Genomic DNA, 13,896 nt, shown 5'->3' with positions numbered 1-13,896 from the left:
GATCACAGCAAAAATACGAATACGAGGCAGCGACGAACTGGAAATAAATAATCAGTGGGTAGCACCGTATAACACACTACTTTCCAAAATGTCCCAAGCGCACATAAACATAGAACACTGCTATTCAGTGAAATCCATCAAATATGTCTGTAAGTATGTGAACAAAGGCAGTGTCATGACAGTATTTCAAACAGCCAAAGACAGAGAATACCAAAATAGAAACGACGAGATCCTCATGTATCAAATGGGAAAATAGATCAACAGTAACGAAGCAGAGTGTTGCATTTTCAGTTTTCTCATACACGAACGCGAACCAACTGTACGTTTTGAGAATGGACAGACAGTTTACTCCACAAAAGATACCGCGAGAAAAATTGCAAGTGAACCACCCCAGAACACATTAACAGTTTCTTACCAACTGTGCCAAACGGACTGATTCTCGAAAATATTACTATATGTCGACACCCCTACCTATCACACGCGGACACAACAAGAAAAATCTTTCATAGACTAAAACAAGGAATTCCAGTGGAATATCATCCAGGAATCATTAAGACTGGCGCACTAGACCGAGTATACACCGAACAACGCCGAATGTTTCTATCTCCGGATGCTGCTACACGAAGCACGGGGACTAACAAGTCTCACAGATCTCAAAACGTACGGAGAAGCATGCCGACGCTGAGGACTACTGGAAAACGAGGACCACTGGGAATCAAAACTACACGAAGCCTCATTCACAGCCTCAGCTGAACAAGTGAGATACTTCTTCGCCTAATTCTAACATGTAACCCATCGAATCAAAAACAGCTATGGGACTCCTTCAAAGAGAGTATGAGTGATGACATACTGTACCAAATCCGATAAGCTCATCATGAACTGACCATCGAATTCAACGACGACATATTCAATGAAACACTCATTCGCCTAGAAGATAACTTTTTAGCAATAAACAACCAGACCTTAGTACAACTTGGGATGCAAGCGCCATGAAAAAATGCTATCAGTGTGCTAAACTACGAAATTACAAAGGAAAACAGGAACGACATCGACGAAGTAACTTCAATAGATTGTTCACAAGAAACCACTCCTCAGTGACAATCAAAAGGAAATTTTCAACTATACCATGGACTGCATCGACAACAAGACTGGCGAAATTATTTACTTGGACGCTCAGGCGCTACCGGGAAAACTTTTCTAATAAATCTATTGCTGGCGGAAATATGTGCTAAACAACACATCGCACACGCACTTAGATCATCCGGCACTGCAGCCACATTTAGGAAAGGAGTACGAACTGCCCATTCCGCCCTACAGCTACTGTTGAATATAGCCGAAGAACAATTTCTGACAAGTAAAATCTCAAGAGCATTTGGACGGGGTGAACTTCCGAAGTAACCTAAAATTATCTTCTGGGATGAATGCACAGTGGTACATAAAAGGTCATTCGAAGTCATGGACAGAACATTACAAGAGTTGCGAGGAATGTCTGAAGTGATGGGAGGAGCTTTACTCATAATCTCAGGAGATTTTCGACTAACACATCCAGTTATTCCCAAGTCAATACCAGCAGACGAGATCGATGCATGCTTATAAAAGTCACATCTCTGGCTGCACATAAGATACTGCGACTAACAGAAAAAATGAGAGCTGAACTACCGAAAGACGAAACAACAGCACACTTTGCTCAACAACTTTTAGAAACAGGCGAAGGCACATATTCTACTGACCAGACGGCCGACCTCGTTAAATTCAATAGTGGTTTCTGCAACATAGCCACTGCTGAAAACGAACCTATCTACCAAATTTATCCAAACATTGTTCACAAATATACCAATCGGGATTGGCTATATAAAAAGACGATTTTGGCAATTAAAAATAATATTGTCGACTATATCAGCTTTAACATTTTAAAAAAATACCGGTGAAGAGAGAGCATACAAATCGATCGACACGATAGTAAACGTTGAAGAAAGTGTGAACTCTTTGCAAGTACCAGGAACACCATTACACTGCCTTCGACTTAAAATTTGATCTCTGATCATACTACTTAGAAATCTTAATTCACCAAAAGTGTGTAATGGAACAAGGGCGATCGTCAAAGAGCTATCGAATAACATTATCGAAGCCGAACTTATGACTCGAAAGTAGAAAGGACACTCACTGCTTATTCCCAGGATACCACTGATCTTTACTGAAGTGCCATTCCAATTTGAAAGACTGCAATTTCCAAGCAGATGAGCCTACAGTTTTACAATTAACAAAGCGCAAGGACAAACTTTCAAATATTGCGGCATCAACCTCAAAGACTCCTGCTTGTCTTACGGTCAACTATGCGTATCTTGCTCTCGAGTAGGAAATTCGAAAAATTTGTACATATGTACCCCGTATAACAAAATGAACAATGTTGTTTATTGTGGTGTCGGTACTCACGACTCCAGAGAGTACCGAACCACAGTCGATAAACCGCGCTCGAAACACTTGCAGTGCAACAGCTGTAAGGGTTGGCAGTACGAACTATACCGAGGTCTGCTAGGAGGCGCAGCTGCCAATCCATGGGCATAACATCTGTGGATAGCGATTGGTCGATGCGTCGTTAAGTCCTGCGCGTACATTGTCCAGCTACCGCTGAGTCTACAAGACGCAGTGTTCGTCCGTTGTCTCCCAGACTTGGGCTCCGCAGGGCTCGTAGGCCAGTTGTAGACTCCACATCGACATCCCTAAGAGGCACAGTGACAGTATTTTAATATTTTATAGGACATAATTTCTTCATATTTATTGCTATCATTTTATCACAAATTATTGGGCACCTTTCTGACTGAATATAACCTACACTGTCCTCCTGCATTCCCAACACTTATAAACAAGTATTGTATATAGTTAGAATATGTTTTCAACAATTTTTTATCTTTTATTTCTTAATAAGTATTGTAAATAGAATATGTTTTCAATAAATATTTTTTGCCTGTTATATTTAAAGTTTATCCTTTTATTTCAACTACCACACAATATCATGTCAACTCCTTGAGCGAAGCCGGGTACCCCAGCTAGTTAAAACAATGTTTGTGCAACGCCGTCTTGACGTTGTCTTTATGGACAAACGTAATAAATTATGACGTTTACGAAGGCAGAGTAAATATATAATCACCATCTAATACTGCAGCACATGAAATTCATAGCTCGTGAATATCATAATTATATTTGTAAAGCTCCAAGGAAGGAAGAAAAGATAGATCTTGTCCCTCGACATCGAAGTTATAGGACACTGATCACAAGCGCTGAAACAGAGGACAGAGAAAGAATTTGACATTGGTCTTGCTTATAAGTAACCGCTCCAGCATTCGTCGCAATTGACTTAGGGAAAATCTAGGAAACAAAAATCTATATGGCTGTGTCTGAACCGCTTGCCTCCCGAAAACGTGTGAGTGTCTTTGCACTGCCTCCCAATTTCGAAGCTCCATGGTTTGTTCTAAAAGGATAGTGATTGAGACAGAACTACGTCATTGACTCTTCTCTTCACTGACAAATCTTTCCTGTTGACATAAATACAATCTTACAGCATTTTGCCCTTGTATTAGTCTAAATCTTTTCATGATTACCAATATAATAAGTGCGATAGGTCTGTGGAAGGAAGCTTAGGATTACTGAGTGACAACCTATCTCCATTAGCTGGAAGAAGAAGTTTGAATTTTCGTATGATAAATTAGCCAAAGACAGGCAGGAAAATGTTGTAACGCGCTTATGGGAAATGTCATCCATTGTCAAAGCCGAATTTACTTCAGAAAATTGACCCTCAATTAAACTTGGAGATTTTTTTAATTTTTATTTGTTAGCTTTTGAAGTACATAACACGTAGCCAATACCTTATTGCATAAGTGGTATGTCTGATAGTTAAAAAACTTGCGTATGGCTCTGTAAAGCACACAATGTCGGACAAGGTTATCACAGTAACATAGGAGACTAGGCATACTGCATTGAGAAAATACTGTGGCGATCTAGTAAAAAATTATTATATATTCCCCCTTCAGGTTGCTGTAATGATATCATGATGAACAAATTCTACTATGCGTCTCCAATACAGTATGCCTGATACGTGTAACGAATAACCTTATAGGTCGGGCAACCAAGGCTAGAAAACTTGTACAAAATGTGAAGTCCAATCAAACCATTTGAAATCTCTATTAAAACTTAGTGACAGTCCAATCCACAGTAGCTGTTTATTGTCTTTTCACTGTATGACGATCGGTTTCATACACTGGAGGTGTATCTTCAGGTCACATCTGCATATAGAATAAAACTACATAGGTGAAAACCCTAGTACGCAACATAACCTACCGAACAAAGTCGGCAGTAAAGCGATGTACACACAAAATTAATACTTTATGTGTCACAAATTCCAAGATAAAAGTCCGAGTAAAAACATGTCACTCCTCGGTAAAACCTTGGATGGATCGGCAGACGGGCATCTGATCCGAACCATGTATGATCACTAATACATCTCCCAGACACAGTCAAAATACGATCCCGGACAGCACATGACAATCCACGTATGCTAGGATAAAACCTATGAGCACAAAACATTGCAGAATGAACGTAATGTAAATTAAAACACAGCTCGCGGTGTCAGTAGAGTATAAAAGAGAAGAAACCTACAATCGTCAAAATCCGCAGAAGAAATAAAGAATTAAAAGACACACGATCTTTGGGAGTCATCAAATACTAAAATATTATGTATTGGCATTCGTCAAATAGAGCGAAATGTCACAGTTATAACCACACACTGAATACTATGAAGCCAAGATGTACCTCCAGGGTATGAAAACCGGTCGTCACAGATTGAAAACACAATAAACAGGTATTGCGGATTTGGACTTTCAGTCAATTTTAATATAGGCTATTTTATCATCTCTGATTTTAAATTGTTTGATTGTCCTTCATATTATGATATGTATCGGATCGTGCCTCAGATACTGTATATATTGCCCTGAGAAACTCAAACTGATGAAAGTCATCTGCTGATGAGTTGGTAATAAGTCGAAACCGATAATGATACCATTTGAGTGACTTAAAGGGACTGACTTGATGCAACTCTCCACGTTTGTCTATGCCGTGTAAGCCTTTTAATCTCCGGTTAACTACTGCAGCCTACACTCCTTTGAACCTGCTTACTGCATTCATCCCTTGGTCGCTCTCTACAGGTTTTACACCCCACACTTCCTTTAGTTACTATACTGACGATTCCTTCAAGGCTCAGGATGTATCCTAACAACCGATCACTTCTTTATTCCTTACCCCACTCTCCATAAGTTTGGAAACACCTTGCTGCGTATTACAACGGAGCAAAGCGGGAGTGACCTACGTGAGTTATTGATAAGAATGCTGAATAGTATGCTCAAATAACCATTAATAATGACATAGTATTGTACAGATAATTATTGTACAAATATATACATATTGGTACATATTGTTATTACACAGTTTTATGTTAACTGATTTTACCCGTGCAAGCAGTTCTACTAAACACGTCATGTTGTGCCAATAGACGGCAGCACTGTGTACAGGTATGTCGTTTACAGTTCCGTTCAGTTATAGTTTTATATGTATGAAGGTGTGCCATGCCGCGAAAGAAAGTAATATGCGCAGCGAGAGTAATTGAAAATGGTCCCAAAGTGCCAGATTGCCCCAAAGTGCCAGATTCCTTGTGGTTCAAGGGTAAAGACCATCACTTTGTTCCAAAAAGGCAACAGTGTTCGACAAATATCAAAGAAACTGAAGATTTCCATTAGCTGAGTTGTCAAGACCATACACCAGGATGGAGGTACAGGCTCCCATGATGATTCTCCTCGCTCAGGAGCGCCCAGGAAAATATTAGAAAGCAAGTAAAAGTATTTGGTAGTAACCAGTAAATGTAATAGATTCAAAACTGTCCGTGAATTGACTGCTGAACTAAACACAGCGAGGGATACACCAGTGGGTGAGTCAACAGTGGGACGACGCCTGGCAGAAAACAACATCCAGGATTATGTAGCAGCAAGGAAGCCCTGTTAACAAGAAGAAAAGCTTTCAGTGGGCTTCGACACACCAACATTGGACAGCAGGTGACTGGGAAAGAGTCTTATTGATTGATGTATCCAAGTTAGAAATATTTGGAAGTAAATTACGTCAATTTGTACGCCTTTTATCCCGTGAACACTTTTATGCTCAGTACGTATTTCCAACCAAGAAGCATGGGTGGGGCTATGTGATAGTATGAGGATCTTTTGGATGGAACAAAGTCAGAGATTTGGTGAAAGCAGATGGAAAAATGAAGGAAAAGGATTATCATGCCAATCTCCAGGGACATGCCAAGGCATTTGGTTATCCTTCTGTTTGGAAAGGGTTTGCCTTGCAGCTACACAACGACCCAAAACACACATCTCGCTTGTACCAGAACTATGTGAAGTCTCTAGAGGTTCAGAAAATTATGAAAAAAGTGAAATGGTCTCTCCAGTCCCCTGGTTGTAACGTAATCGAGCTACTACGGCATGGGTTGGACAGGGGTAAACGAAAACGTGCACTTATGGGTGGGGACACACTTGTGGTAAGTCCTGCAGCAAGAATGAAGATTAATTCCTACTGAAGTCCTCTCAGAAGTGACCCGTGACACGCAAGGCAGCGACTAAAGCAAAGAGTGGCTATTTTGAGGTATCTAGAATTTAACAGATGCATTTGCCTATGTATAGTTTGAGCTCAATGAACATATAGACAACAATAAAACGCAATTTTATAGTATACTTCCTTTCCTGTTTCCATAATCACTTGGTGTTTCCAAACTTATGGGATAGGGGGGGGGGGGTGCATTCTATTAAATACCTCATCATTAGTTAATCTATCCGTTTTCTTCCGTATTCTTTTGATTGCAACACATTTCAAGAGGCTCTTTTCTCTTGTTGTGTGAACTGCTTATTGTTCACGTTTCATTTCCGTATAAGGAGTTAAAGGGAAAAGGTTATAACGGGGCTTGGAGCCAGAGGTGGAACACCAGGATGGTAATAAATAAATGTCGTGTGACTAGGCCTCCCGTCGGGTAGACCGTTCGCCGGGTGAGAGTCTTTCGATTTGACGCCACTTCGGCGACTTGCGCGTCGATGGGGATGAAATGATGATGATTAGGACAACACAATACCCAGTCCCTAAACGGAGGAAATCTCCGACCCAGCCGGGAATCGAACCCGGGTCCTCAGGACTGACCTTCTGTCGCGCTACCGGGGGCAGACACCAGGATGGTAATCAGAGCATACTCGGGGCAGCCAAATGCCACTTCCGAGATCCACGTACTGAATATACAACATTTCTTCCTCGTCACGGCCTACCACATTACGAAACCAGGTCAATCACCAGGAAGTACTACAGCCCGACGCGCTGCCGGTTACGACAGCTGATCATTGCCTCTATTCCAGATAACTTGCCGTGACACACAAACACTTCCACTGCCGCAGAGTCAGTGGGGAGAAGCAGCATTTAAGACCTCCTGAACCAGCCCTCAAGCATCAGTGGAGCAGTTACGTGTCATCGAACGTGTACTGCCCTGCCGATGACGTAGAGATATCTACCACTGTCGGGACACGAACCACTTGCTGCCGCCTAAGCATCTGGGCGCCAGTGCAGTCCCACACTTATCCGCCATCCTAAGAGTACGACGTGAAGGTCCAGCCGTACCTGATCTCGTCGGGGTATCAACAGAACACTTCTACGCTCTGGGCACTCGAGCGTAACGCAACAGATGTCCTCGCAACAACCACCATAGGTCACACCTTGTCCGACAGGGGAATCCGTGAATCCGGCGGCGCAGTGGCAACAGCAGGGCGCACGGTCGGCAGCCAAGGACTGACACACTGGGAAACTCCAAGATAATCACCTGGACCGCCATCGTTACTTGCAGTTCCAAGACAATTATTGTGAACAAGCTGCAATAAAGAAGTTACTATAATTTTTACCTGATCTTCTTCGGCTGTACATCTCAGCCTTCTTCAACAGAGCATCTCATCCAGCAACCCGCCAATCCCATTGTAATCAACAGTGGAGGAGCCAACCACTCTTGACACGACTATAAAGGCTACACACCAAACAAATGCCTTCGAAAATACCTTCCCAACATTTTAAAGTATATCAAATGTTAACGAATTCCTCTTTGTCAGAAATGTGTTTTGTGCTATAGCCAGTTTGCATATTACATCCTCTTTATATCGGCCAACATGAGCTATTTTGACACCCAAATAGCAAAACTTAATCTATTTTTAGCGTCTCATTTCCTAATCTAATTCTTTTAGCTTTGCCTGCTTTAATTCGAGTACATTCCATGACCTTTGAGACATTATCCAACCCATTCAAATGCTCTTGCAAGAATGATGTCTCTAACAGAACGATGATACCGTTGGCTAATATCAAAGTTCCATTTCTCCTGCCTGCACTTTCCCTCCTTGGTTTCCCTTACTGCTCGCTCAATGTACAGAGTGAATAACATTGGGGACAGAAAAAAAAACACCGGCGGGACAGGCCTTGAAGGCCCAACGGTACTGACAGGCCGCCGTGTCATCCTCACCCCTTAGGTATCACCAGATGTGGATACGGAGGGGCATGTGGTCAGCACACTGTTCTCCCGATCGTTGTCAGTTTTCATGACCGGTGCCGCTACTTCTCAATCAAGCAGCTCCCCAATCGGCCTCACAAGGGCTGAGTGCACCACAATTGCCAACAGCACTCGGCAGACCGGGCCAGCGAACCACCCAAGTGCTAGCCAAGCCCGACAGCGCTTCACTTCGATGATCTGACGGGAGCCGGTGTTAACACTATGGCAAGGCCGTTTACAACATTGGGGACAGGCTACAACCAAATCTCACTCCCTTCTGAACCACTGCTTCCCTCTCATGTCCTCTGACTCTTACAACTGCATCCAGGTTTCTCTACAACAGTGGTTCCCACCCTGTCTGTCGCTCAGAACAATCATCTGTTATCCGTCCCTCACCTCGGCTTACTCCGCCATCACTGATGTTTCCTCTTCACACCTTTATTTTCTGAAGGATAAATAGTATTTAGTTTTTGTAGGTATTTTATTAAACCACGAATTAATGAGTCAACGAGACAACTGGTACTGCAACTCCTCAGAAAAGAAAGCTAACAATCTACATTGAAGGTAGACCTTATTACAAACATGCTTTTCTGCACCACTACTCACTCTAGCGACACTTGCCTCAGCCACAATCTGCAGCATACTTAAAATCAACTAAATTAAAATGCATGCAGTGCAGATATCTGTAAATAAGTTGATTTGTGGACGCCTTACTTATGAACTGGCTGAAATTGAAAGACTTCAGTCTGCCAATGTGTCTGATCACTACCACTAACAATAACTATGGTAATAATAATAAGTAATAAAAAGACAGTGTGTATCCTTCAGCAGTAAAGCAGCTATTATGTAGTTACCGTTGTGTTGTGCTGTCAATTAGTTCCTGTATTTTTGCGAAGAGAATGATGAAGCAATTCTGGTCTACTACAACAACTACTTACAGATTGGGGAAGACATTTTCATGAAATATTTAAGCATATCTAATGTATATGTCTTGATTTTACTGTCACAGATGCATGATGCAAAGTATGTGTCCAGTTAGTGAGCTGTGTGAGGAAGATATTGGTCATACATTCGTTTCACAAGCTATAACCGGCGCCTTATGAATTTGGAAAGATGTAGTTATTTGTAAGTAGCCTGTTTAGGTTTTAATGTTGGTAACGCCACGTACCGCTCTGTATGAAAATCACTGACTGTGCTGTGTGCAGTCTGTGGCTAGTTGGCATTGCTGGAACATTTGCCATTGTAGTGTTGGGCAGTTGGCTGCTAACAGCGCGTAGCGCTGCGCAGTTGGAGGTTAGCCGCCAGCAGTGGTGGATGTGGGGAGAGAAATGGCAGAATTTTGAGAGCGAACGATCTGGACGTGTGTCCATCAGAAAGAGTAAATTTGTAATATTGGATATCATGAACTGATACATATATGATGACTTGGGAACATTATTAAGGTGAATATATTGTTTGTTCTCTATCAAAATCTTTCATTTGCTGACTATGCCTATCAGTAGTTAGTGCCTTCAGTAGTTAGAATCTTTTATTTAACTGGCAGTAGTGGCGCTCGCTGTATTGCAGTAGTTCGAGTAACGAAGATTTTTGTGAGGTAAGTGATTCATGAAAAGTATAGGTTATTGTTAGTCAGGGCCATTCTTCTGTAGAGATTTTTGAAAGTCAGATTGCGTTGCGCTAAAAATATTGTGTGTCAGTTTAGTGTTGATCAGAATAGGTAAAGAGCGAAATGTCTGAGTACGTTCAGTTCTGCTCAGCTGTTTGAAAATCAAATAAAGTAAGAGGTTTATCAGCGCAGTCATTCATAAATTTTTCTAAGGGGACGTTTCATATTGAATTATTGGTAACTTACTTAATCAGTATTATAGTCATATAAAATAATGACAATAGTAATGATCTTCTAAAAATAATTTAATATCGTGACTGAAAAACAATTAATTCTCTTTGTTTTAACCCCTTTAGTCCATACGCAGTATGTTATACTTCAAGCTTAAATTTATGAAAATGAGCTGCTTAATGAAATGTTTTAGTGCCGATGTTATAATCGATAAGTACTAGTTCTGAATCTACAGTTAAAATTATTTTTGTAGAAACATTTGAAATTACGAATTATTGGCAGAGTTAAAATTCTATTATTAATTACGCAATACTGTACTGGTTACTATGTTTATTTCTGGATTCATTTATGAAATAATAATTACATTTTACCCTTCAAGATGAGGCGGGCGAGAGGAGTAATGAAGCCCAGGTTGGCAACCACTGCTCTACAAGTTGTAAACTACCATTCACTCCCTGTAGTTTATACATAATTAACTCAGAATTTCAAATAAGACGTTTCCCAATTCTTCCGTAAATAATTAGTGTAAGTATTTTGCAAGCATTACTTATAAAACTTGAAATGGGTCCATCTGAAACGTTCCCTATGGAAATGGCACTCGCTGTGAGCATTATCTGAAGCTCACGCTAAAAATTATCTAGGCGCCTTTATTCCCATATATTAAGCAGATAATTTTATGCCTGTGCCCCTCATGTGAATGAAAGCAGGTAAGTGTAACCTGTAGATTAATGTGGTAGTTCTGATAACTTGAGATGGCCATTAAAGTAAGCAGAGGGGTTTATGTACATCCATCGGTCACGCCAATAGAGTTTTCGTGTTCGGTCTGTTCTATTTGTAGAGGTTTCTAGGTACCACTTTGTGTGTCCTCACCACCTTTCTTTCCTGGCATGGTCGTGTGTGGCACACTACAGTCTTTCTCAATATTGGTATTCCGCGAGTGTAGTTAATGGGATCTTCATGAGCACATTTTGTTCTCATCCTAACTGCCGCCACGAAAACTAGTAGAACAGTGTGGTGATGATCTATCTGCAGGCTAAATTCCTTCTATCATTAGTTGGTACAGTATCGGTTCCCTTTAACTCGGCATAATTTGATTCTAACTGTGTCATGTTAAAAACTTGTTTCTTTGTTCAACCACCTCCCACATGGTGTTGAACAGGATATATGCCAGCCGCTTGTCCAGTAAATTTCAAATGCATGTGCCTTCAGCACTTATCCAGCAATGGGTCTGCTTACTTTTTTCAATCACGTCTTGTGAATCTTTATGAATGATAAATTTTTTCTTTCCTTATGTTCAACACTTGTGATCATGAGTCCATCAGACTCGCTTCTTCCCTAAAGCTGAATTATTAAATGTTTCCCGTTGTAACGGAACATCCTCCTCTAGCATTACTTTTCCTCAACAGTAGTTATCAGCACCAGTATTATTTTTAGAATTTTGGAAGGATCAGTATTATCTCAGTTGTTTTCCTGGAACCTTTCATATAATTTTATACGCAGTATGTTATACTTCAAGCTTAAATTTATGAAAATGAGCTGCTTAATGAAATGTTTTAGTGCCGATGTTATAATCGATAAGTACTAGTTCTGAATCTACAGTTAAAATTATTTTTGTAGAAACATTTGAAATTACGAATTATTGGCACAGTTAAAATTCTATTATTAATTACGCAATACTGTACTGGTTACTATGTTTATTTCTGGATTCATTTATGAAATAATAATCGAGAGTAATAACGTAACAGAAACTAGTAGAAATTCATTTACTAAGAAAAGTTGGAAACCCTTCGGAATATGGTTATTGTCGCAGAGTGTGAGAGTCGTAAGCATGCCTCTGATGTGGTCGGACATATCCTTGCGCGAACAATGCAATTTTGACTTTGTTAATGTGAAAACTCAAAAGAGTGAATGATATACTAAAATGTGAGAAAATATATTAACGTAAAAACAAAAATTCTGCAACAACAATCTTCAAATTTATTTAATTCAATCCAACCGAGAGGACCTAAAATGTGACATTTTCAGCTTCAAGAATCAGACCCCTCGACAAGAAGAGCTAGAGCCAACTCTACATGAAAAGCTAAGTAAAGTAGAAAGTTTATTGTAATCTTTGCTCTCCTCAAATCTTCATAAAAGATTAATGTGGGCAGTATATGGAATTAGGACAGAAGGGGGAGGGTACACCATCCTCTCTCATACCAAGTGAAAGCAAATCAAACTAAACTCTACTGTGAATTTTGGTACTGCAACTACCCCCCTTTATGTATGGAAAGAGGTTCATGTGCTTCCATTTTGCCAATGAACACCTGAACCTGTTTATTCAGCTTATAATACACGGCTTCCATGCTGAACGAGTACCCATATACCCATATAATTTTCTCTCATTTGCTCAAAATCTGACAAATGAGTTGATGTGTTCCTGTAAACTTGTGGCCACCCATGGAATGAGGACACACACTCCATCTTGGAGGCTTACTATAGATGTGTGGTTACTATTCTTGGTGAAGAATGATGCTTTTACTCTTATTGCCCATGTGAACTAGTGGGTGAAAGATTTTTTCGTTTGTCCTTCATTGAACCAGCTTTCCTACACTACTTGATGCCGTCCTAAATCATGAGCACTTGGGTTTCTTTCTTGCATCGATGGGCCATGTACTTTAACAATTATCATGAGTAAAGGCCAACTAGTTTGTTGTATTTTACACCACAATTACAATTGATCTCTGCAGGAGGAGTGTTCCTTTGTACAGTTAATCTGTTGCACATTTCGTTCAAATTAGCCATCATATGCATAAGCGATGTAAATTGTCATTCACTGTTAACAACCAATTCAAATTACAGTTTCGTATGAGATTCTATACTACTCTGGGGGATTTATGCAATCCTATTAATAATACCTGCTCAGGGACACATAGTTGTTTGTAAAAGATGTCTCTGCAATAAAAGTCACATGCTTAAGCCATATTTATTTATTTATTGATTTATTTAACCTGGCAAGATTAGGGCCATCAGGCCCTCTCTTACATCTAACCAGGCATTCTACTTATTTTACATTCATATGTTTTAGTAGGCATGTTAAACTACATCTAGTACAAAAAGTGAAATAAACAATTTGAAAGGTACACCTGGAAAAATACATACATATAGAGTTTATATTCTTAGGTCACAAGTACTGTTATAATTAGACATTATTGAAGAGACAGATTTTAGATAGGAGTGCCGGCAGCAGGGAGTATGAGGGAGACTCATGGTGAAGGGAGGAGAAGAATAGAGACATGATGAAACATAATTAAGGAAATATAAAGGAAAAGAAGATTGCGTGGCTAATAGAGAAAGATGAAGAGGAAGGCATCTCAGGAGCAAGATAGGAGACGCTAGCTTTGCTATTTGACAGATGAGGGGATTGTCCTTGTACATTAATTTAGTGGAGAACTTTGTGAGGATGATAGTA

This window comes from Schistocerca americana, chromosome 6, assembly GCF_021461395.2.
Source record: "Schistocerca americana isolate TAMUIC-IGC-003095 chromosome 6, iqSchAmer2.1, whole genome shotgun sequence".
Taxonomy (NCBI): Eukaryota; Metazoa; Arthropoda; class Insecta; order Orthoptera; family Acrididae; genus Schistocerca; species Schistocerca americana.
Note: the sequence above shows the minus strand (reverse complement) of the source record.